Source organism: Pipistrellus kuhlii, unplaced genomic scaffold (assembly GCF_014108245.1).
Source record: "Pipistrellus kuhlii isolate mPipKuh1 unplaced genomic scaffold, mPipKuh1.p scaffold_m20_p_15, whole genome shotgun sequence".
Lineage (NCBI taxonomy): Eukaryota > Metazoa > Chordata > Mammalia > Chiroptera > Vespertilionidae > Pipistrellus > Pipistrellus kuhlii.
The window spans coordinates 31,020,601-31,042,364 of record NW_023425460.1 but is presented as its reverse complement, the minus strand read 5'-3'; the positions used below and the strand labels follow the sequence as shown (position 1 = coordinate 31,042,364).

The 21,764-nt window shown below is 46.1% G+C and overlaps 1 long non-coding RNA gene across 1 annotated transcript; it reads right to left on the bottom strand.

The window, feature by feature from the left end:
• Positions 1-4,658: 4,658 nt before the first annotated feature.
• LOC118719397 lies at positions 4,659-20,273 on the bottom strand. The gene is made up of 2 exons (XR_004988114.2): positions 20,084-20,273; positions 4,659-5,806 (listed from the first exon to the last, which is right to left on the bottom strand). It is a non-coding gene; the product is annotated as an uncharacterized LOC118719397 (long non-coding RNA).
• Between the last annotated feature and the right edge of the window lie 1,491 nt (positions 20,274-21,764).

Below are 21,764 nucleotides of genomic sequence, written 5' to 3'. Positions count from 1 at the left end.
ATAACCTGAACAATAAAGATTTATTTTAAAAAAGTTTATGGGAGAGAGAAGAGCAGGAATTCAGAGGCCTTCATAGAGGCCTCCCACCAGTGGGCTAGGAAGTTCCATCAGATGGTGAGACTTTCCAGGGCAGATAGGATCTTACTTATCTTATAGCTCCACTGCCGAACACACACACACAAATGCCAAGTGAGTAAAAACCAAAGGAGAGAAGAGAAACTTGGGAGCAAACCTGCACACTGAAGCAAGCTCAGGATTGCACTTTCTTCCTAAGCACCTCCCACCCATGACATCATGGCATCAGATGCCTTAGATTCTGGGCCTCCCAGGGAGGCCTGGAACCAAACCAGAGGTGTCTGGGGGAGATACACCTGGCATTTACCCACAGGTAGACACAGAAAAATGAACTAGGAGAAAGAAAAATCTCAGTTTGCTGCAGAAACATTCATCCATAGCCCCAATGTACTCCTTGTATGGGTTTCTTTTGGCTGCAAGGTTTGTCAAACTGGAGAACTGGAACCATTATATTTGAGTAGGGAAACCATGAGTCATGCAGGGTTTGCCCTCTGCAAGCACCAGCTGAAAGCTCTCCCTGGGTGGGGTGGAGGTAGGGACCCACCCTGGCATCTGAGAAGGATATTTCATTATAGGGCGGCACCTTTCCTCAAGGAACTTCTGCTGCGAAAGAGGGGCGTAGGCATATAGATCATGAGGTCAAGGACAGCCTCTGCAGAATGCCTCCAACTACAGTACATCCCACTAAGTGCTGGTCAGGAATCCAAAGAAACAGAAGACCTGGTCCCTGCCACATGGCTCAAAGGATATTTAGAAAGTCACGTTCAGGCAAAAGCAAAATCAAAGAATACAAACAGAGCCAACACAAGCTGGGTGATCGGTGGACTGGTTAAGTCAGAGGAAGTTCCCCAAAAGAAGGAGTTGATAAGGATTTTGAAGAAGGGTTGAGTCTGAAGAAGGGAAAAGAGACCAGTGTTCCATCTGACAGTGATGACTCAGGGAAGAGCAGTGGTATGGAGGATAAATGGCTGCTGAGGAGGTTGCTTCAAAGACCAAACTGGAGGGTGCTGAAGTTGATGCCCAGAAAAAACATTGTGCTTCAAGAGGGACAGTGCAATGGGAGTGATGGGAAGAGCTTGTGTATAAGGCTGAAATGGGGAGTTGCTAAATGCAAGGAGGATGGCAGGTGTGTGTGTGTGTGTGTGTGGTGGTGGTGTGGTGGTGGTGGTGGTGGTGGTACCAATGTCACCTAGAAGGAGAAATTTGCTTCTCACCCATGGCCTTGAGATCCTACTAGCAGCACAATAAAAGACAAAAATAAGAATTTACATTTTACATGGCTCTGTGGTCTAAGATCACACTTGCATGTCTAGAATTCTTACTAGAATAAACAACAATGAGAATTACTCGTAATAATTTACTGAGTGTCTATTATGTGCCAGTCATTGAGTTAACTGCTTGGGTGACCTTCACAACCACTGACTGAGGGAAATATATGGGGAACTGTGTACTTTCTACCACTGTATATACTGAGTGGCCAGACTATTATGACCATTTGACGTTTGCAGGCAAATTAGCTGTACACTGCATCATATGGGATATGGAATCCAAAGGCCTGTTCGAACAACTTTGCTGTCTGCAGTTATCAAGATAAAACGTCTCCAATTCTCATAGCAACACAAGGATTGGACAGTCAAGCATTGGAAAAAAGTCATGTGGTCCGATGAATCACATTTCCAGTTGCATCATGCAGATGGCAGAGGGAGAATTTTGCGGAAACAGCATGAAAGCATGCACCCCTCATGCATGAGTACACCTTTAAGCTGGTGGGGGCAGGGTTATGGTTTGGGGCATGTTTTCCTAGCATGATTTGGTCCCTTTAATTCGTGTGGAACAACGAATAGCACAACATCTGAATAGCACAACATACCTAAGTATCATTGCTGATTAAGTTCATCCTATCATGTTGATGGCTTCTTCCAACAAGACAATGCGTGATGCCACGGTGCTCATATTGTGCAGGAGTGGTTTCAAGAACCCGAGGGAGACTTTACCTTGCATAGGTGGCCCATGTGAAGGAGCTAGAAGATAGATGAGGTCTAGGTGAGAAGCAAATGGGCTGCTTCTTAGTTTCAGGCAGAGATCAGGCATTATATCTGTTCTTATCAAGTTAATGGCTTGACAGGTTTTTCATCTAAGAACAAGAAGTCCAAACAGGCCCTGACTGCTGTGGCTCCGTTGATTGGAGCATCATCACACGCACTGAAAGGTCTCAGGTTCCATTCCCAGTCAGGTGCCTCCCATTCCTGCGCCACCCTCTTCACCCAACACTGCCCTCCTCTCCTACGTTGACTCAAACCCCAGTGCTGTGCTGCAGGGACCATAGGCAGGTTGCAGGAAGGAAAGAAACCAACAGCACCCAGAGGGCCATTTATAGTCCCTGGCAGCACAGAAGCACAACACAGCATCGGCACCACTACCACTCTTCCAGGTGCCACCTGGCATCTGGCTCGTGTGGTGGGTGGTGCCCTGATCACTCTAATAGCCAGAGTGGCTCAACCTCGCCCGCGTTGCCAGGGCCACTCGCCTCTCTCTCCTCCCTGGCCTCTCACCTGCAGCCCTGCAGCAGGGCACCTGGGCTTCTATCTCAATAGGCCCACTTGAGGACGAGAATCCAACCCACCAACCTGAGGACATCTGCCCCTCCAAGAGCCTAGGCTTCTCCCAGCACTGTGAGATGGAGATCCAGGGAAAGAACCACTGTTGGGTTCCTCGCACTAGGCAGGGGCTACCCGGAGGGAGGGGGAGTGAGGGCAGGACTAAAGGAGTGTGTGAGGGGCCAAGTGCTGCCGAGCTCATCACTCAGACAAACACAGGGATCAGAGGGGGAAGAAGTGTTCAATGCAGCTGGGAGATTCGGTTTGTGTCCCAGTCCACCTGTGTGGTCTTGACTCGAGTGTTTTCCCCCCACTTGAGAGCTATTAAAATAAATGCTTAGGGAAGTCACTTCCTTTGTCAAATGGAGATAATAAAATAATACCCGCTGAAAGTACTTCTTACAAAATGGTCCTAACGTTACATAACAAATATTTAAAGCATCTCAGAAACTCTGAAGTATCTATAAACAGAGATAGGTTACATGTATATATTTTTTGGATTAAACAAGGAAAAGTGACTCAAAATGGATAATATCATGAATAAAATCAATATATAAAAAGTATAAAGGAGGAAGTAAAAACCACCTATGATGCTACTACTCATGGTTAGTCACTGCTACCATTTGTATATCACTTTCAATCTCTTATCCAAAGCACAAGTATGCAAATATAGATTACATACCAGAGTGCCCCACCACCAGGAGACTGGATTGCATGAACTGTACCCCCAGGATTTCTTAGGATTTTTATCATTGATTTCATCAGAGTAGTCAACTCAACCTCCACTGGAACTTTATCATTGGTCTAAGTAAAACATTTCAGAAACATACTGTTAACCTTCCTCAGTCCTTTAGTTTAATAAATAAGCAGTTATCTGCAACATGGTACCCTGGAAAAACCATTACACCAGGAATCAGGAGATCTGAGCTCTTGCCCTGTGTCTGCCAATTAAGAGCGCTGTATAACCTGGCAAGAAGCCTCGGTGTCTCCGTTTTCCCATCTGTGAAATGGGAGTGATAGTTTATGCCTTGAGAGGCAGATGGTATCACATTGGGGAAAGTGCTTAGAAAATGCACAAGTCATTCCTGATGGGAATGATTGTACCCATCTCCATGGGTAACTATAGTCCATGTCTGTTAATCCGGATCCCATTCAACAAGTCCTAACAAGGAAAGGCAAAGGCTCCCCTGGAAGAGTCTGCTCATTTCTAAGATGCTAATGTACCATTATTCCCTTCGCCTCCAGCATTCATTAATGAGTCACTCGCATCCAAACCAGAGTTAAAGCAAGTTCCAAAGTGGTTGACTATTACCCCAAGAGATGAGGAATACTGTTCACCTCCCAGTTCCAGAGTCTTATCCCTGGAGTCAGCCACAGTCTCTCTGAGATCACCAAATCCTGTTTTCCCAACATGACTGTGACAACTGCAGCTGGGCTTGTTAAACATGAACGTTCTCGGGCCCCCAGCCCGGAGCCAAAGTCGTTGGCGATGGGGCCCAGGGACCTGACTGATTAACTGCTCCCTGCACCAGACTGATGCACTCACTGTCTAAAAACTGATCCAGTCCACGCGCTCATTTCACAGATAGAAAAACTGAGCCCAAATTACAATGCCATGAGCGGCTGAGTCAGGGCCACAGGACCAGAACTCAAATTTATTTCTCAATCTTTCTCTACTTCTTTCTTCCTTCCCTTTCTCCCTTCCCTCCTTCCTTCTTCCATTTTTCTCTTTATTTCAAAAACATAGATTTCCCCCCCTCCTACCCTCCTTAACCACATACAGTTCACCAGGCAGTTCTGCTCCATGTGGTAACAATTCAGATTTCCTGTTTGCATTTAAATAACATTTAATATAAAAAAAGCCATAATTCTTTTAAAAAATCAGTCACAAGAAAAGATGGTTTGGAACATAGCAGTGAGTAGCCATAACATCCCTCTGCCAGCGGAAGCGAAGACCTGGGAAGAGGGCAACAGGGAGGGTGGGAGTGAGTGGAAAACAGTGTTCCTAAAATTTATTCATCAAACTGTCAGCAAACAGCCAGCAGGTGGCTGGTGCTGGGAATTCAACAGCACCTAAGCCAGGATACATGGTTACAGCATCAGTCAGCTCACGGTCACAGCGTCTCTCTGACTAAAAAAATGAAACCGATGAGCGAGTGAGCAAGGGCTTGGGCAAAAGGAGTCAGGGGCAGCAGCGAGCGATAAGAACAGCCCAGCCAGCTTTGTCCTCTCCTGTGACCAGTCCTCTTGGCGTTCTTCCTCTTGGAAGGGTCAGATACCGTGTTTTTATTCCCAGGCTGGCCACATGCTTGGTTCAAGACCAGAATCCGGGATGGGGGGTGGGGAGGAAGGATGCTCCCACAGCACAGTGCCCCGTGTGCTGGGGACAGACGCCGAGAGGCAATGGGCTGCCTTCCCTGACAGACCACAGACGTAGCTGACCATGCAGAGCCAATAAACACCACCTCCCTGGGCTTTCATAGGTCCCCACCTATTCTGAATGGGTCCCCACTTAAGCGGTCCTTGAGAGACGTGGGAAACATGGCTGTGTGTGAAAGTTTTAGTAAGCAGAATGTTGGAGACATTATGGTCCCATTCAGCTCCTCCCCCAAAGTCTTTTTTGGCATGAATTTGCTTTGCCCTAGGTGATTTCCAACCATTCTTGTCTTCTTCCTCATCTGCCTCCTAATCGCAGTGACCCTTTGAAATCATATAACATCCTCCAAAGGGACTTGTGCAGCTCTGAGCAGGGCTGTCAACTGGGACTTACATAAAATCTGGGGCCAGGGGAGACACAAAATGATTTCTGCCAAGGCCACTTTATGTCCCAACCTAAATGTTGTAAACATACTAGTAAAACCATTCTTAAATACATGCCAAATACATGATTATCTGAAAAAACAAAACTGCCTTATGAAAATAAACTCCACAAGCAGTTCATTGTACCCCGCAAGTGCGGACCAGGCCGAGGGGGAAGCATTGCGAAGGCAGATGGAGGAGCAGAAACTGCCCAGGGGCTCAGAGTGGGAAAAGTCCTGTGGCTGCAGCACAGGGACCTGAGGCGGCTGAGGACACTGCTCAGGGGTTCTGTCTCCGTCCTCAGACAGTCACCTCGGAAACCCACTGCTCCCCACCTGCAAGAGCAGAAGACAGAAAAGAGAAAACCATAGCTGCTGATATTTGCTGTGTACTTCCTAACTGCTAAGAGATTTCCTTACAGTCACTCTCTCACTGCATTTCCACAATGATTACTCAAGGAAGGCGTTATTCCCTGCTTCACAGATGAGCTAGCTAAGGTGGGATTTAAATTCACCCCACCACACACTCACCGAGGGATATAAAGTACAGCATAGGGATTATAGTAAAAATCCTATATAATAAAGAGGTAATATGCAAATTGACCATCATGACCTTGCATAAAATGGCCACCCCCATGTGGTCAGAAGATGGCCTGCAGGGGAGGGCAGTTGTGGGCAATCAGGCCAGCAGGGAGCAGTTAGGCGTCAATCAGGCTGGCAGGGAAGTGATTAGGGGGTGATCAGGCTGGTGGGCAGAAGCAGTTAGGGGCAATCAGGCAGGCAAGCAGGCAAGTGGTTGGGAGCCAGCAGTCCCAGAGGTACCTAAATCGGAAGTCAGACATCCCCGAGGGTCTCATATTGGAGAGGGTGCAGGCTGGGCTGAGGGCACCCTCCCCCCCCCAGTGCATGATTTCCATGCCCCAGGCCTCTAGTTCTCTAATAACTAACTATGAATGGTGTTAGGTGGGTGCTAGACTTATTGGTGGGAACACCTTGTAAGTTTTATATCAATGTCTAACCACTATGCTGTACACCTGAAACTAATAGTAAATGTCAACTACAATTACAAATTATTTTTAAAACAAATAAACAAACTCAGACTTGCCCAAACTCCAAAGCCTATACCTTTAAAAAACACACACACATCATAGAGAGAAGATGAATATAAGGCACAGATACTTCATAAGGCATAGATACTTCATAAGGCATGGCTCATGGTTTCCCATGTGTATTCATCTATCTTTGTCTTTGAAAATCATTTATTTTTTAAAAACATAAAAGTGCCCTAGCCGGTTTGGCTCAGTAGATAGAGTGCTGGCCCAGGGACTGAAGGATCCTGGGATCAATTCCAGTCAAGGGCACAAACCCCAGTGGGGGGCTCGGTCATTTAAAAGGACTGAACCAGTTTTCTCCATTTGGAAGTTTGCTACTTTCTCGTAGTTCTGGGGAAAGACTTTGGTTAAGGCTTCTTGCTCTGTCTCACTGAAATCACTACAATGTGTCTCTCTTACGTTGATATTTCTCTCTGTGTGTCTCTCCTCCTCCTTTCCACTCTCTCTAAAAATCAATGGGAAAATATCCTCAGGTGAAGATTGACAAAAAAAATAAATAAAAAACATACAAGCCATACATATTTAATACATTCTTATTAAAGCCAAACAATTCAGAGTGAGTGGAATGAAAAGTAAGACTTCTCCTTGACATTCCCTATATTCAAAAATACAGATGTAACAAAAGCACACTGGAGAAAAAATTTAAAGAGAAAAGAAACAATTATCCCTCCACCTCAATGACACAAGCAGGCGTAGGTTTAGAATATTACTTTTCAATATGGTTTTGTCTGATGTGTGATACTCACTGGATGTATTTTGCAGCCAGCTTTCCTCTAATAAAGTCAGGGGCATTTTCTATGTCATCTGCCTGGCCTTCTTATCCCTCAGAGTTAATAAACGGCCGGGTGACAGTTGAGTCAGAGCCATACTTTACTTAACCACCCCTGACTGCTGAGCATTTAGATTGTTTCTAATTACTTGCTGCGATTAAGATCTCCGCTCATTTTTTTTTTTCCTTTCTACGGTTTGGATTATTTCCCTAGCATTCCCAGAAGTTGAATTACTGGGTCAAAGGGTGTGAACATTCATAAGGCTCTTGATCTATAGTGCCAGATTGTTTTCCAAAAGGACTGAACCGGTTTTCTCCGTTTGGAAGTTTGCTACTTTCTCGTAGTTCTGGGGAAAGACTTTGGTTAAGGCTTCTTGCTCTGTCTCGCTGAAATCACTACATTATACTTCAATTTTGCTGTCTCCCACAGCCCCGTTCGAAGTGTGTTGACAATGTCTGACCATTTGATTACTGGGTGGAAGATTTATACTGGTCTCCCCGTCTCCAGGCTCTTCCTGCTTTCAATCTGTTTTGCACACTTCAGCCAGATTAATTCTTTTGCAAACATCACTTGCCTTCTGTCACTGCCTTGCTCAGTAACTTGAATTGACTTTTTATTTCCTCCAAGATCAAGTCCAAACTCTTCTACTGGGCCTTGAGGACCCTCCATAATCAGGTCCTACTCCCCTTCCCAATTCCTATCACCCTCTGCAGGAGCCCTCAGTCACTTCCCTTCCAGTCCCCAAATTACCCTCCCTGTGCTTTCCCCCTTTGATAATGTTTTCTCCCACCTGGAATTCTTCCTCCTCTTCTCTATCTAGTCCAAACCCTCCACTTTCAGGGTGGTTCACTCCCACCCACTCGGTTGAGAATTCTGGAAGAAGAGCCATGGAGGGAATGTAGTAGGAATGCCATGCATGCCAGCAGGGGCTAGGGAAGACAGGGCACCCCCACATTACATCTGCCAATGGGTTGGCAGCAGATATTAGAACCAAGGCGGAATTCTTTGTACATGTAGGCTGTTTCTAACGGCCTCAAGAGGGGATCTGTGAGAGAGCAGGATTGTGAGCTAGGGCTAATGAAATAATGATGACAATAATAATTATAGTATATTAGTTAGGATTAGCTTCACTTTGAGAAACTAAGACCTGAAAAATAATGGTTTAATATGAGAACAATTAATTTATATTTTACGAAAAGAAACCTTCAGAGAGAAAAAAAATCTTCAGGGGAAAAAAAGAAATATTCAGGAAGTCCAGACCTAGAAATGGCAGCTACTGCTCATCAAGGACCCAGGATCTTTGATTTAGCTCTCTGCAATGCCATCACCAGACTGTGGCCCTCCCAAGCTCCAAAAAAGCAGTTGGGGCACCAGCCATCACATTTAGAGTCCAAACCAATAACAGGCAGAAGGATGAAGGAGAGTATCTCCTCTAAAAAAGAATAAGTTTTATTGTTTTTTAGAGGGAGAGGAAAGAAGGAAAGAGAGAGAGAGAGAGAGAGAGAGAGAGAGAGAGAGAGAGAGAGAGAAACAGTGATGTGAGAGCAAGGATGGAGCCTGAAATCTGGGCATGTGCCCTGATCAGGAATCAAACCGGCAGCCTTTAAGGGGATCTCACAGATTCCCTCTTTAGGCCGTCAGAAACAGCCTACATGTACAGGACGATGCCCAACCAACTGAGCCACACAGGCCAGGGCAGAGTGTTTCCCTGTTTAGGAAGACTTCCTGGAAGTCCCGGGCAATGCTAGTGCTCAGAATTCATTGGCTTAGTCTCAGGGTTGCAAGGAAGTCTGTAGGTTCAGATAAAAATCAGGGTGATGTCACACAAGAAAGAGGGGAATAGATTTCCAGGCACAAAGTTAGCAGTCTGTTGCCACTATTTGTTGAGGTACTGTGGTAATCAGTTTACATATATTATCTTTATTTTAAGTATGTTTTATTGATTTTTTTACAGAGAGGAAGAGAGAGGGGTAGAGAGTTAGAAACATGGATGAGAGAGAATCATCGATCAGCTGCCTCTTGCACATCCCCTACTGGGGATGTGCCCACAACCAACGAATATGCCCTTGACCGGAATCGAACCCGGGACCTTTCAGTCCCCAGACTGATGCTCTATCCACTGAGCCAAACCGGTTTCGGCCATATATTATCTCTTTTAATTTTTATACCAGTTCAACAAGCAAATATACCCTAGAAAGGAGAGTGTCTAAGTCCAGAGCCTCAGCTCTTTTAAATTTTTAGGCTTCATGGAGACTTAATGATATAAAAATCACAAAATAATTGAAAATATCTTTTTTCCCCTTGATCAAACACACACACACACACACACACCTTATAGTTTCTGAAATTGCATCTCATCCTACAGAACTCATTGGAGTCTCTCCTTTAGAACGTATTTACTTACATATTTTTGGCATAAGGTAGGTCTTTTTTGTGAAGAATATGTAAGACTTTTTTTTTATAGGTTGTAAAATACAGGCAGTTCTCCATAAGTAACATAAAAATGATTTTTGAAAGGGAAAAATAATTTTTTGAGAACATTCAATATAAACCGTTTTCACAAATGAAAGGTTTACTGAAATAATTGTGAATGTGAAAAAGGGTAAAAAAGATGAAATTCTCCCTCCTTCAATTTTTATTGTATTTCGGGCTATTACTCCGGTTTTCCTGTAAAACAAATGAATGGGAAAATTGCCGCGTAGAGAGGCTGGGCAGGTTTGCTGATGCTAATTTTGTGGCCCATCTGTAACCGCGAGGCTGGGAAGCATGAACTCTTGGTGGAGTCAGTTGGAGGGGCAGGGTGAGGGTGAGACAGGATGGGGGTGTGGGTGAGTGGAGAGCACATTTGATTACAAAAGGAAAGCTGTTTGGAAAAAAGAATTTCAGATAGTCAGAGACTGCAGACAGAGAAGGAAGAGAGGGACTAGGTTAAAAAAGTCCAGTGGGCATGGACTGGGGGTGATGGGGAGGCCACCTGGAACTGAAGGATTTGTAGATAAGGCAGGCTCAGATTTGCCTTCCTGGCTACCTCTTGCTCCCCCCAAACTCCCAAGATGAATTCTACCCAAGCACTGCAGCTAAAGAACGATCAGGTCCAGTGATTGCCAACATCTCGCCGTGTGCCCTGCCTTCTGTGGCTGTGTGTGCCTACTTGTCCCCTGCAGTAAAGCAGTCTTGCATTCTGGAGGAGTGACTGAGGCCGGGTGTTGCTGGGGACCAGAGCCAGAGAAAACGACAGGGAAAGGCTCGTTCCTGGAATGTAAGCCGCTGGAGGGCAAGGGGTGAGTTTCATCCCCATGCAACATACAGTGCCTGGTTCATGGCTCCCCGCACTCTTCCCAATTGAAGTTTTTATGAAATGAATGGATGGATGAATGAACGAATGAGTGAATGAGGCCACAAGCTAAGAATATATATATATATATATATTTTTTTTTTCCAAATGAACATAAGTTTTCACCAAAAACAGTACAAACTATCTCCATATTTCTATCCGTCATCTATATGCCCCAAATGTTGGCCTTTTATTGCAAGGAGTTAACACTGGTTAGATTTCCTGACTATATTTTTATAGTCCCTTGGACTCAGATTTTCATTGTATTTTGGGAACCATAGACCCCCACTGAGGGCAAGGAGAAGTGATACAGCAGCTGGCCGGTGGGCACAGGCTCCACTGACCATGTGGGAGGCCTGAGTCCCTGGAACAGATGTGCTGACTCCCAGCATTCCTGCGGCGGACAAGAGGGTCATCCAAGAGGGCCATCCAGGGACTGTCCTAATGAGGCGGCTTCTGAGGAATGTCCCAGACACCAGGCTTGAGAAACTCATTAGCTACAAAAGATGTCTAAACAAGGGAAACACTAGCAATGACGGCCCCTCAGAATAATTCCCCTTCTTACTCCCTGGAGCTGTCAGTTCAGAACCAAAAGACGTACTGCGAGCCTACTATGCTTAGGGACTGAATTGAATAGGGGGGGGGGGGAAGCAAATGGTAAGATTGTCAACGATGCTGCTTCTACCAACAGAAAAACCAAGATGGTTGGCTAGAAAAGATAAGGGGGGGCGTGGTAGGAATTTCCCCACCAGTAGCCAGATCAGGAACCTCAGCTGGGGAAAAACTCACAATTATTTTGGAAACAAAATCGGGAGGCTGGGAGGTGTGTGGAAAGAGGCAGGACAAGATGGGACAAGTTCTTACGTGAAGACAAGGCGGTCCAGCTCTGTTTCCTGCCTCATGCTGGTGGTCTTCGGAAGCGGGGCAGCTCCGGGGGAGGGATCCCTGCTAGGTGTGGCCGGAGGAGCAGAGGGCCAGGACACTGCAGTGCTAAGAGTGGAGCCTACCCACAACACAGGTGGAGCCTCGGGCCAGCCTCCACGCAAATCTGCAGACCATAAAAAGAGGAGGGGATTTGTCTAATGCTTCTGGGACACTATCTCCATACAGAAGAGAGGCAAGCCTTGGAGAAGGAAGAGTCTCTCTCTACTCCCTGCCCCCATCCCTGAAAGGTTCATTGATTATACACTTAAGCCTTCCTGGTCCTTTTTAAAACATTGATTTTTTACAAAGAGGAAGGGAGAGGGATAGAGAGTTAGAAATATCGATGAGAGAGAAACATCGATCAGCTGCCTCCTGCACACACACACCCCCCCCCCCCTGGGGCTGTGCCCATAACCATGGTTACATGCCCTTGACCGGACCCTTCAGTCAGCAGGCCGACACTCTATCCACTAAGCCAAACCAGTCAGGTCCTTCCTGGTCCTTTTAACTTGCATGTTCTCTGTGCCTCTCTCATGACTGCAGACTTTCACTGACACCTCCCCCACACACATACCCCTAATCCCAGTGGGGACCTGGTGAGGCTCTCAAGTTGGACAGATCTGGATTTAAGTCTAACTCTGTTAGCACTAACCAACTGGGTGGCCACTTAACCTCTCTGAGCCTCGGTTCCCCGGTTGTACTCTGAGGTGGAGGTAACACCCCTTTCATGAACTTAATGAGATGACCTTAAGGAGATGGTGCGCGTAAAGTGCCCCGCATGGCTCCAGGCAAGCAGTCTCACACCTGCCTGCCTCTGCTCTGACCACACTGGGGACCAACACGCTGCTCTCATCTGGTCCGTGTTTTCCAGGTTTCGGTGGAAACAGACCAAAAAGCCTGAACCTGGGTTTGACTCCTGGTTCTGTCACTTAGCAGCCAGCTGTGTGATCTTGGACCCAGTCACTGAACCTCTCTGAGCCGCCGCTTCCCCCTTGCAAAATGGCAATAGCACCTGCCTTGCATGAGTGAAGTGCTTTATAAATGTTGAAGCACTTCATGCGAGTCAGCTGCTGTTTTGCTGCCCTTCCCACCTCCCTCCAAAATTCCCCTCCCCCCCTTTAATTCCCACCCTCCTCCAAAAGTCCAACTTGGGTGGAAATAACACTGGACGGGGAGTCAGGAGCTCTGAGGCTGGGTTCCGGCCCCATCACTGATTTTGGGACCTTTGGTAAATCACAACCCTCCGGTGTAAACTGAAGTGTCTGAACAGGATCTCCTTCAGGGCCTCTCCGTTTGCTGTGGGGTCAGGAGTTTATTTTCCGACAGGAATACACTGGGGCTTTGAGGATGTCGCTGCTTCTGGGCGCAGGTCCGCTCTCGCCTCATTCTTCTATGAACAAGGCAGGGATGGGGCACTTCAGGGTCCTGTGTGACTCTGAGGGTGTCTCCCATGCTCGGGTTAGGTAATTAGTCTCTTTGACCCCTAGCAGGGGAAACGTCTCCAGTTGGGGGGAAATGAAGTTGTCAAACACGGCCCTTAAGGAGAGGAAGATTTATAGGGGATCGCATACAAAAGCACAGGAATTAAACAAACAAACAGGGAAAGAGCACTTAGAAGCTCAGACCAAACAATATATACCGCACGCTATGCTCCGGCAGGTCACCCGGCGGTCCGCGGTCTCCCCAAGCACCGCCCAGGCCTAGCAGCCCGGACAATTGTTCGTCTTCCAGGAAGCCCTTCCCAGAAGCCATAGGGTTGCAGGAAGGTAAAGCCGATGACTTCATCGAGGGGAAGAAACAGCAGCGGTCGGTACAGTCCTTCGTGACCCTTTTGTTGTTTAAGACTTGCCTTTGTGTAGTCCCAGCTTTGGGCCCTGCTCTCTCCCCGACCCTGCCCCATGGTGCCCTGTTCCCTGACTGCCCACCAGTCACCCTGCCCCTTTGGTGCTCCTCCAGCCTGGCTCCCCCTCCTGGTCCGCTTTCAGCTGAGGTCTCCACCAAACACAGGGTGTCCGGACATTCAAACTTCAGGAAAACTCAAAACTTTGACTAGCATAAGCATGTCCCATGTGATATTTAGGATATACTAAAAAGTATTGGTTTCACTGAAGTTTAAAAGTCAACATTCTGTATTCTTACTTGCAAAATCTGGCAACCTACTTTAAATATGTTTTTACTTGCTGTTATTTCTGTCCAGAATACACCACCCCCACATCTTCTCTTGGCCAATTCCTTGTCATTCAGGCCCCACTCAAATATCTCTTCCTTACAGAGATGCTCTCTGACCCTCTCTCACCTCAATTTAAAGCAGTTACTCTGTTCCCAGAGCAACTCTCTAGCACAGTGGTTCTCAACCTTCCTAATGCCGCGACCCTTTAATTCAGTTCCTCATGTTGTGGTGACCCCCAACCATAAAATTATTTTTGTTGCTACTTCATAACTGTAATTTTGCTGCTGTTAATGGGTCGTAATGTAAATATCTGTGTTTTCCGATGGTCTTAGGGTCTTTAGCAGCGGTTCTCAACCTGTGGGTCGCTAGCAGGGTTGCCAAATTACAATTAGGAAGCAGCAACGGAAATAACTTTATGGATGGGGGTCACCACAACATGAGGGTCGTGGCATTAGGAAGGTTGAGAACCACTGCCTAGCATATTCCCTTGGATTACTTTTTTTTTTTTACTCTGAAATAAGTTTGCTTCTGAGTTCGGTTTTCTTGCTTAATGTCTGTTTCCTCCTGCTAAGATGGTAGACATGGCTGTCTTTCCCCTTCATCGCTTGAATGTACTTGGCGTATACCAAGCATTAAATAAATACTTGTTGAAAGGACAAATGAGTGGAATGGATGCTTTAGAACAGTGTCTGACAAAATGTAACAAAAACTCTAGAGATTTTGTTTAATTTCATTAAAATCCAGATTCTGATTTGGCAGGTTGGGCACAGGCCTAAAATGGTGCGTTTCTAACAAGCTTTAAGTGAAGCTGACACTGTGCGCCATGGACCACCCTTTTCAGAGGCAATGGAGTTCCCTGCAATGATAGAAATGTCCTGTATCTGCACTGTCCAACATCCCGGCCACTAGCCACATGTGGTTTTTGAGTAACTGGAATGTGGCTGGTATGACGGGGGAATCAAATGTTAAATGTTATTTAATTCTAATTAATTCACATTTAAATAATCACATGTGGCTACTGGCAACTATTGGTTGAGACAGCTCTGGGGAAGTGGTTCTTATACTGGCTGCACATCAGAACCACCAGAAGCACATTTAAAATGACAGATGCCTGAGACCCACTCCACACCGATTAAATCAGAATCCTCTGATTTGGGTCTTGGAGCATTGTGACTGCTTTTTGTCCTGTTTCTAAGTTTCCCAGCTTATTCCAAAGTGCATCCATAGATGAGGGAGGACCATGCCTTCGAGTTTGCAGAGCAGTCATGCCTTCCTTTGCTCCTTCAGTCCCTACCACAGCCTGGACAGCAGACCAGACAAGTGTGACTGGATGTCACCAGACCCATTTTACTGGAAGTAAAGGGGGGTTCTGGGAGGCGAAGGGATTCGCCCGAGGTTATACAGCTGGTAATTGACGGAGCAAGAACCCACATGCCCTTGTGCTTCCACATCCATGCTCTGCCTCAAATTCTTTGTGAGAAAGAGGCAAATGTTTATCTTACTTTTGTGAAAAGAGGCAAATATCTCTCCTCTGATCAGACAAGTGGGCACGTCTCTCCTCTCTCTGTAGCGGCCACCAAACCCCCGTTTGCTTCTAATGCTCCCCTTTTCGGGGGCTTGTCTGGCCACCTCATTCCCTAGGGAGGTGAGACGATTGGGATCATCACCGTGTTTTCATCAGTGACCCATAAGGGAATGGGTCTTTCTCCACCTGAAAAGAAGGAGATTCCAGTGTGAGAGGAAGCAGCACCGCTTGCAGAGTGGAGCAGACCTGCTCCTTCCTGCCGCGTCTGCCCACAGGGCACAGGCGAGGGGTCTTCGGAAGACACGTCACACTGGGTGACCAGGAAGGGTCACCCCGAAGAGTGTACAGACCTCGGCAGGGTTTCCCTGGGCAGAGTAGGGATACCACTGGCGAGGGCCACGCCGCAAGGATGATTTTAGGTGGTCCGCGGGAAAACTTTAAAAATGTTCTAATACTTGGGTATTTTATCTTACTGTATCTTAAAGAAAGTGCAGCTCATTAAATCTGTAATTGTATAGGTACTTCTGATATAAAGTTCCTGGCAAATTCATTTATTTGAGGGGAAAAGGAGTCCATTTAAAGTAGAATGTGAAGGCGATCACAGTACAAGAGGAACTTGGACGTGGCCAACGTGGTGGTGATGGCCGGGGTGCGCCCTGAGGTGCAGTGGGAGGGCGGACGGTGCTTGGTGAGAAGGTGGAGATGGAAGGGAAGGTTTTCACGCAAACATTCTTGTCAGCAGCTGTCTCTCAATAATAAAGAATTACTGTTGCTGAGGAGAAAGCCATTGTCCTGGAAGAAGGGCCAGGAATGAGAACAGCACAGCCTCCGGCTTCCTGGGCCTGCGGTGAGGTCCGGCGGAGGGAAGAACTAGCCGCTTCGCCAGCCCCAACAGGCCGTGTGAGACCCCACTCAGCCCAACGCCTGCGCCCTGCTGCAGGCACGTTGCAAGAACTGTGCTCCTCCGAGTCCGGTGTCCAAGGACAGGTCCCAGGGGAGGCCCCAGAGCCTGGTCCCAGCCGGGCAAGGACAGGATTTCCTCAGTCTCACAGCTCCTGCCTGGAGCCTGGATGGACTACACTCATAGTGGTTACTGCCTAAAAGGACATATCCATATATGTGGGGCCAACCCATGTATATTCAGTTCACATCTTTATTTGTGCATAAAGGCCCGGTGCCTGAAAATTCACACACTTGGGGGTAGAGTGTGTGTGTGGGGAGTCCCTTAGCCTAGCCTGCACCCTCTCCCACTCCAGGGTGCATCGGGGGATGTCCAGCTAATAGCTTAGGCCCACTCCCTGGAGGACTGGGCCTAAGCTGGCAGTCAGGAGCCCTGTGGGGAGCAGGCCTAAGCCATTAGGCAGGCATTCTTAGCATTGGCGTGGAGGTGGGAGAGGCTTCTGCCACCATTGCTGCGCTGGCCAGCCATGAGCAGGCTTCTGACTGAGTGGTGCTCCCCTTGTGGGAGTGCACTGACCACCAGGGGGCAGTTCCTGTGTTGAGCATCTGCCTCATGGTGGTCAGTGCGTGTCATAGTGACCAGTCCTTCCCAGTCATTAGGGTTAATTTGCATATTCTGCCATTAGGGTCAATTTGCATATTACTCTTTTATTATATGGGATGGGCTTCAGAGTTCCCTGGGGAATGGATGACCTGATGCCCTGGGATGAGAAAAGGATGTGTGTTCAGAGAGAATAAAAAGGGATTAGATCCAGTTTTTAGGAACAAGAGTGGCTATATTTAGAATGTCCCAGGAAGGGGGGAAGTATAGGCAGGTGATGTACAGAGGATTTTTAGGGCAAAAACAGAGCAAAAATACTCTGTTTCATACTACAATGGTGGATACATGCCATTCATTACATATTTGTCAAATCTGTAGAATGCACAAAATCAAGAGTGAACCCTAATGTGAGCTATGGACTATGGGCGGTTATAACATGTCAATGTGGATGCATCAGTAATAACAAAAAGTGCCAGTCTGACAGGGGATGTTGAAAACGATGGAGGCTATGGATACATGGCGGCAGTCTGAGGGCAGGGATAAAATGGGTTATCTCTATACCTTTCTCTTAATTTTGCTATGAGCCTAAAAGTGCTCTAAAAAAAAGTAAAGTCTGAGAGAATTTGTGAACACCAAAAATACAAGCAAATTCCCTTGGGAGGTAGGAAAGGGGAACTTCAGGAAGACCCAACCTGAGTGTTGATGTAACTGAAGAAGCTTAAACTGTATTTTATGGCTAAATAAAATATATATTCTAGCTAAAAAAAAAAAAGAATATGTCAGGAACTGGTTATTATAGCTTCCGTGTGAAGTAGGGGACAAAATACCCAGACCCACAACTCGGCACTCTGATCAGTCCTGGAGGTAGATAACACGCACAACCACAAACACAATCCCATCAACCGCTAACACTAAATGAATACTTGCTGTGTGCCAATCACCATTTTAAAAGCATTTAATCTTCACAACAACCCTAGGAGGTAGACACTAGTATTATCCTCATTTTACACAAGAGGAAACTGAGGCACAGAGCCGTTACGCGATCCATTGCGAGCCACAGCCGGAGAGCGGGTATGGCGGTATCTGGCACTACAGCTACATGACACTGCCATTCAGGCCATCCAGATGGCACCCCTGCTCCAAGCCCATGCTCACCAAGTCCTCCTCAGAGACCATGCTGGTTGAGTCAGCAGAGCGAGGTCAGATCTCAGTTCTGTCACAGTTCAGTTTCTCCACTGTTTTATGCCCAGTCCCCCATCTGAAAAGTGGGAATAACAGCGGAGGGGGTGTGACCATGAAAAGAGGAGATACAAGGCACGGCATACATGGCAGGGGGGAAGTGAACCTCCACAGTTACAGATGGCCACTGACCAGCTTCACCTTCCTTCAGGTAACTCTGGGGAAACCTCCGAGTAACAATTGCTGTCTTTTACTGAGGGCTTCCCACGTACCATGCACGCTGCTAAGAGCTTTGAGTACATCCTCTTGCTCAGTTTTCATACATCCTGCCAGGCAGGTGTTACCATCCTAACTGAAAACATTTGAATTCTGGTTTATCCACTTGCTCCTTGTAAATTTAATCATTTCTCCAGAAACAAACTGTTTTCTGGGTACAAAGCCACACAGTGCCTTCTGGGCTGCAGAGCCGAGGCTCAGGCCGTGAAGGGCTGGCTGTGTGGGGGTGTCCTCGGGCCCCTCCCAGGCTCCAGCCGTCTGACACACGGGGCCACCTCTGCAGGCTGCCACAGGAAATGCCCGGGACGCCCTGAAGCTGCTAATCCCAGCATCAACATTGTGCTTTTCCTTGGAGGATTTCCTTTCCTTGAACAAAACTGGTATTGGCCGATATTACCACATCATCGCAGACTGCTAACACCGATGCCTGTTTGATGTGTGGCCTCCTAGACATTTTCATTTGTGCATATACATCCTCTTCCCAAAAACGAAAGTGGGGTCCCGTTTTATGAATTGTTCTTGCTTTTTCACCCAATAGACAATAGGAATCTTCCCAGGTCAGAGCATGCAGTTCTAAATCATTTTTTAAAAATGCTATGTATGCATTTTTTTTTTTTTTTAAACAACAACTGGTTAACGAAGACTGAACATTTTTCCTCTTTATATAACTGCATTTTGTAATTTTTCAACAATGAAGATACATTACTTAGGTAAAAAAAAAAAAAAAAAAGAGAGAGAGAGAGAAATCATAAGGCTTTTTTTTTTTAAAGTAGTATTGAAGAGATAACACTTTAAAAGTAAACATAGCTAGTTTCATGTTTCTTAATTATTTTCCACATACAAGAGCTAGAACAAATATTTTACCAAGCTACCGCCATGCTGAAATACCCCTTTATCACAGCGTCTGAGACACTTGTCCACGCGTCTACAGAGCTGCTTACAGCGTCTCTGAAGGACCGGCGGGCCCGGCCGCAGGGGAGGACGCTGGGCTCTTCCTCTGGGCAGCGTCAGAGAGAGCTCCGGGACAGAGCCCTTAGCAATCTGGTGAAACTGCTGGACCCCTTCTCACACTAATACTTTCAAACGTACAACATAAAATACAGAGGGCTACAAACAAAACTGACAACTTTGAAATACAATCATCAAGATGAAAATATGTAATATATGTACTTCTTGTACCTTAAGAAACAAGGTTAGTGGTGAGCTTAATTTCTATCATAATTTTAAAGTAGTGGTGGACACAGATACTTCTACAACTTAAGGATGTGATTTGAAAACATGTGTGATTTCCATGGGTGACAAGCCTCGGGCTCACTAATATGGCAGCAGTCAGTTGCACACATTTGTAATTGAAGGAAATGCTACATTTCGTGTTACGTTAGCAAAAACAAAGATCTCTGCCTCCCCCTCCCCCCCAAGTTCATAGATCTCCTGAATTCTATACAAGGGTAATGGGTTCTAGGTCAACAGATATCTACTCCACAGAAATTCTATACTTATTAGCCTGGGAAAGGTTTTCGTCTTTTCTATCCCTTCTACCCAAACTACCAACACCAACAGCCCCCATGACGATGAGATATTCAGGATTAATTTGGGGGTTTCTCTCATCTCTAGGCATCTGCCCGGCTCCCAACCACTTTCCCTCCCGGCCAGCCTCGACACATATGTAGAAAGAAGCTCATCTTGCCATCTTGCAGCTCAACCCAGTTCATACTTGCACTAGATTTAACATCACATCCCTCCTTCTTCCTTCCTGTTACGAAGTCGTCTAACAAGTCCAGTCAGTTCTGAACGAAGGAAGCTGGATAATCCGCCTGCTTACTGGAGGCTGCCTTATCCAAATAGATGTTTTTCATCACCAAAGGTATCTTCCAGGACTCTGCAAATCCAGAGGATCAGTCTCCTTCCTTCACACAAGCACCGGCGCTGGATTCATTTCTGAAATCACCGGCACCGACCAGGCTCTGGTTCTTGGCCGAGGTTTCAGAAATTATCTGCAATTGTACTCTCTTTTCCTTCCACCAATAATTATAATAGATTGCATTGTGTGGCACCTCATGCTTCTCAGAAGTAACGCTCCGGAGCCAGGATGTGGACCCAGAACTCCGGATTCCTAACCCCATGTTCGTTCACGATGTCATGATTCAATTAGTACTCTTCCATTCTAACAGAATCCCTTAAACATAGAAAACTTATGTCCCCTTTAACTAAATCACGCGCTCTCCTGTAACATTACTTGACATTTTAAAATTCTTAAAATATGGTGGCTAGAAACAAAGTAAAGCAATGAGAATTTTTTTAAATAACCTTTCTTTTTAAAATACTCCTCTTGTTTTGATTTTTTTTTAAAACAACATCTATTTAACATTCATCATCCACTCTCTTAGAGTGATCAAATCGTCCAGGTTTTGCCTGGGACTGTTTTTAAATGGAAAGTCCTGCAATCCACAAACCTCTTAGTCCCAGGAAACCCCTCAGTCTTGGACAAATCCTGTCCTGGGTAAACGGGAATAGTTGTCGTAGCAGATATCACTGTGACTTTGATGTAGATTGTTGGCCCTTTTTCTTAAAATCTCAGGTGAGGTGAAAGAGCACAGCACGTCACTGACATCGCCACACAGTGCTGCTCCACAGGGGTGTGGCTATCGCCCATCGGTACTACGCTAAATGGTCACACGTAGCCAGACAGAAAAGTCAAACCCAGCACTAATTTCTCTAAGTAATTTTAAAAATTAAAAACATTTAAATCCCCCAAAGTTGCAGAAACGGTTTGGCTCAGTGGATAAAGTGTTAGCCTGCAGCCCGAAAGGTCCCTGGTTTAATTTTGCTCAAGAGCATGTAGTACCTTGGTTGCGGGCACATCCCCAGTAGGGGGTGTGCAGGAGGCAGCTGATCGATGACTCTCATCGATGTTTCTAACTCTCTATCCCTCTCCCTTCCTCTCTGTGAAAAATCAATAAAATATATTTAAAAAAAAATAACCCCGCCAAACTTTAGGCTTCGTTGGTTGTAACATCCGGAACTAATTCACTCTAACTTAAGCAAAAAATAAATTTATTTTTAAATATATATATATTTTTTATTGATTTTTTTTACAGAGAGGAAGGGAGAGAGATAGAGAGCTAGAAACACTGATGAGAGACAAACATCGACCAGCTGCCTCCTGCACACCTCCTACCGGGGATATGCCCGCAATCAAGATGCATACCCTTTACAGGAATCGAATCTGGGACCTTTCAGTCCACAGACCAATGCTCTATCCACTGATCCAAACCGGTTTTGGCAAAAAAATGAATTTCTCAGAAGAAGGAGGAGTAACTCACAGAATCCAAGGAAACCCTGGAGACCCAGACTTTGGAATGGGAAGGAGCCAGGATCGCTCCTGGGATCTATGGAGCCGCATTCATGGCCAATCCCTTTAGACTGAAATTAGCAAACTTTTTCTTTTAAGGTCCTGATAGTAAACATTTTAGGCTTTATGGGAAAATCTTTCTCATAGCTAC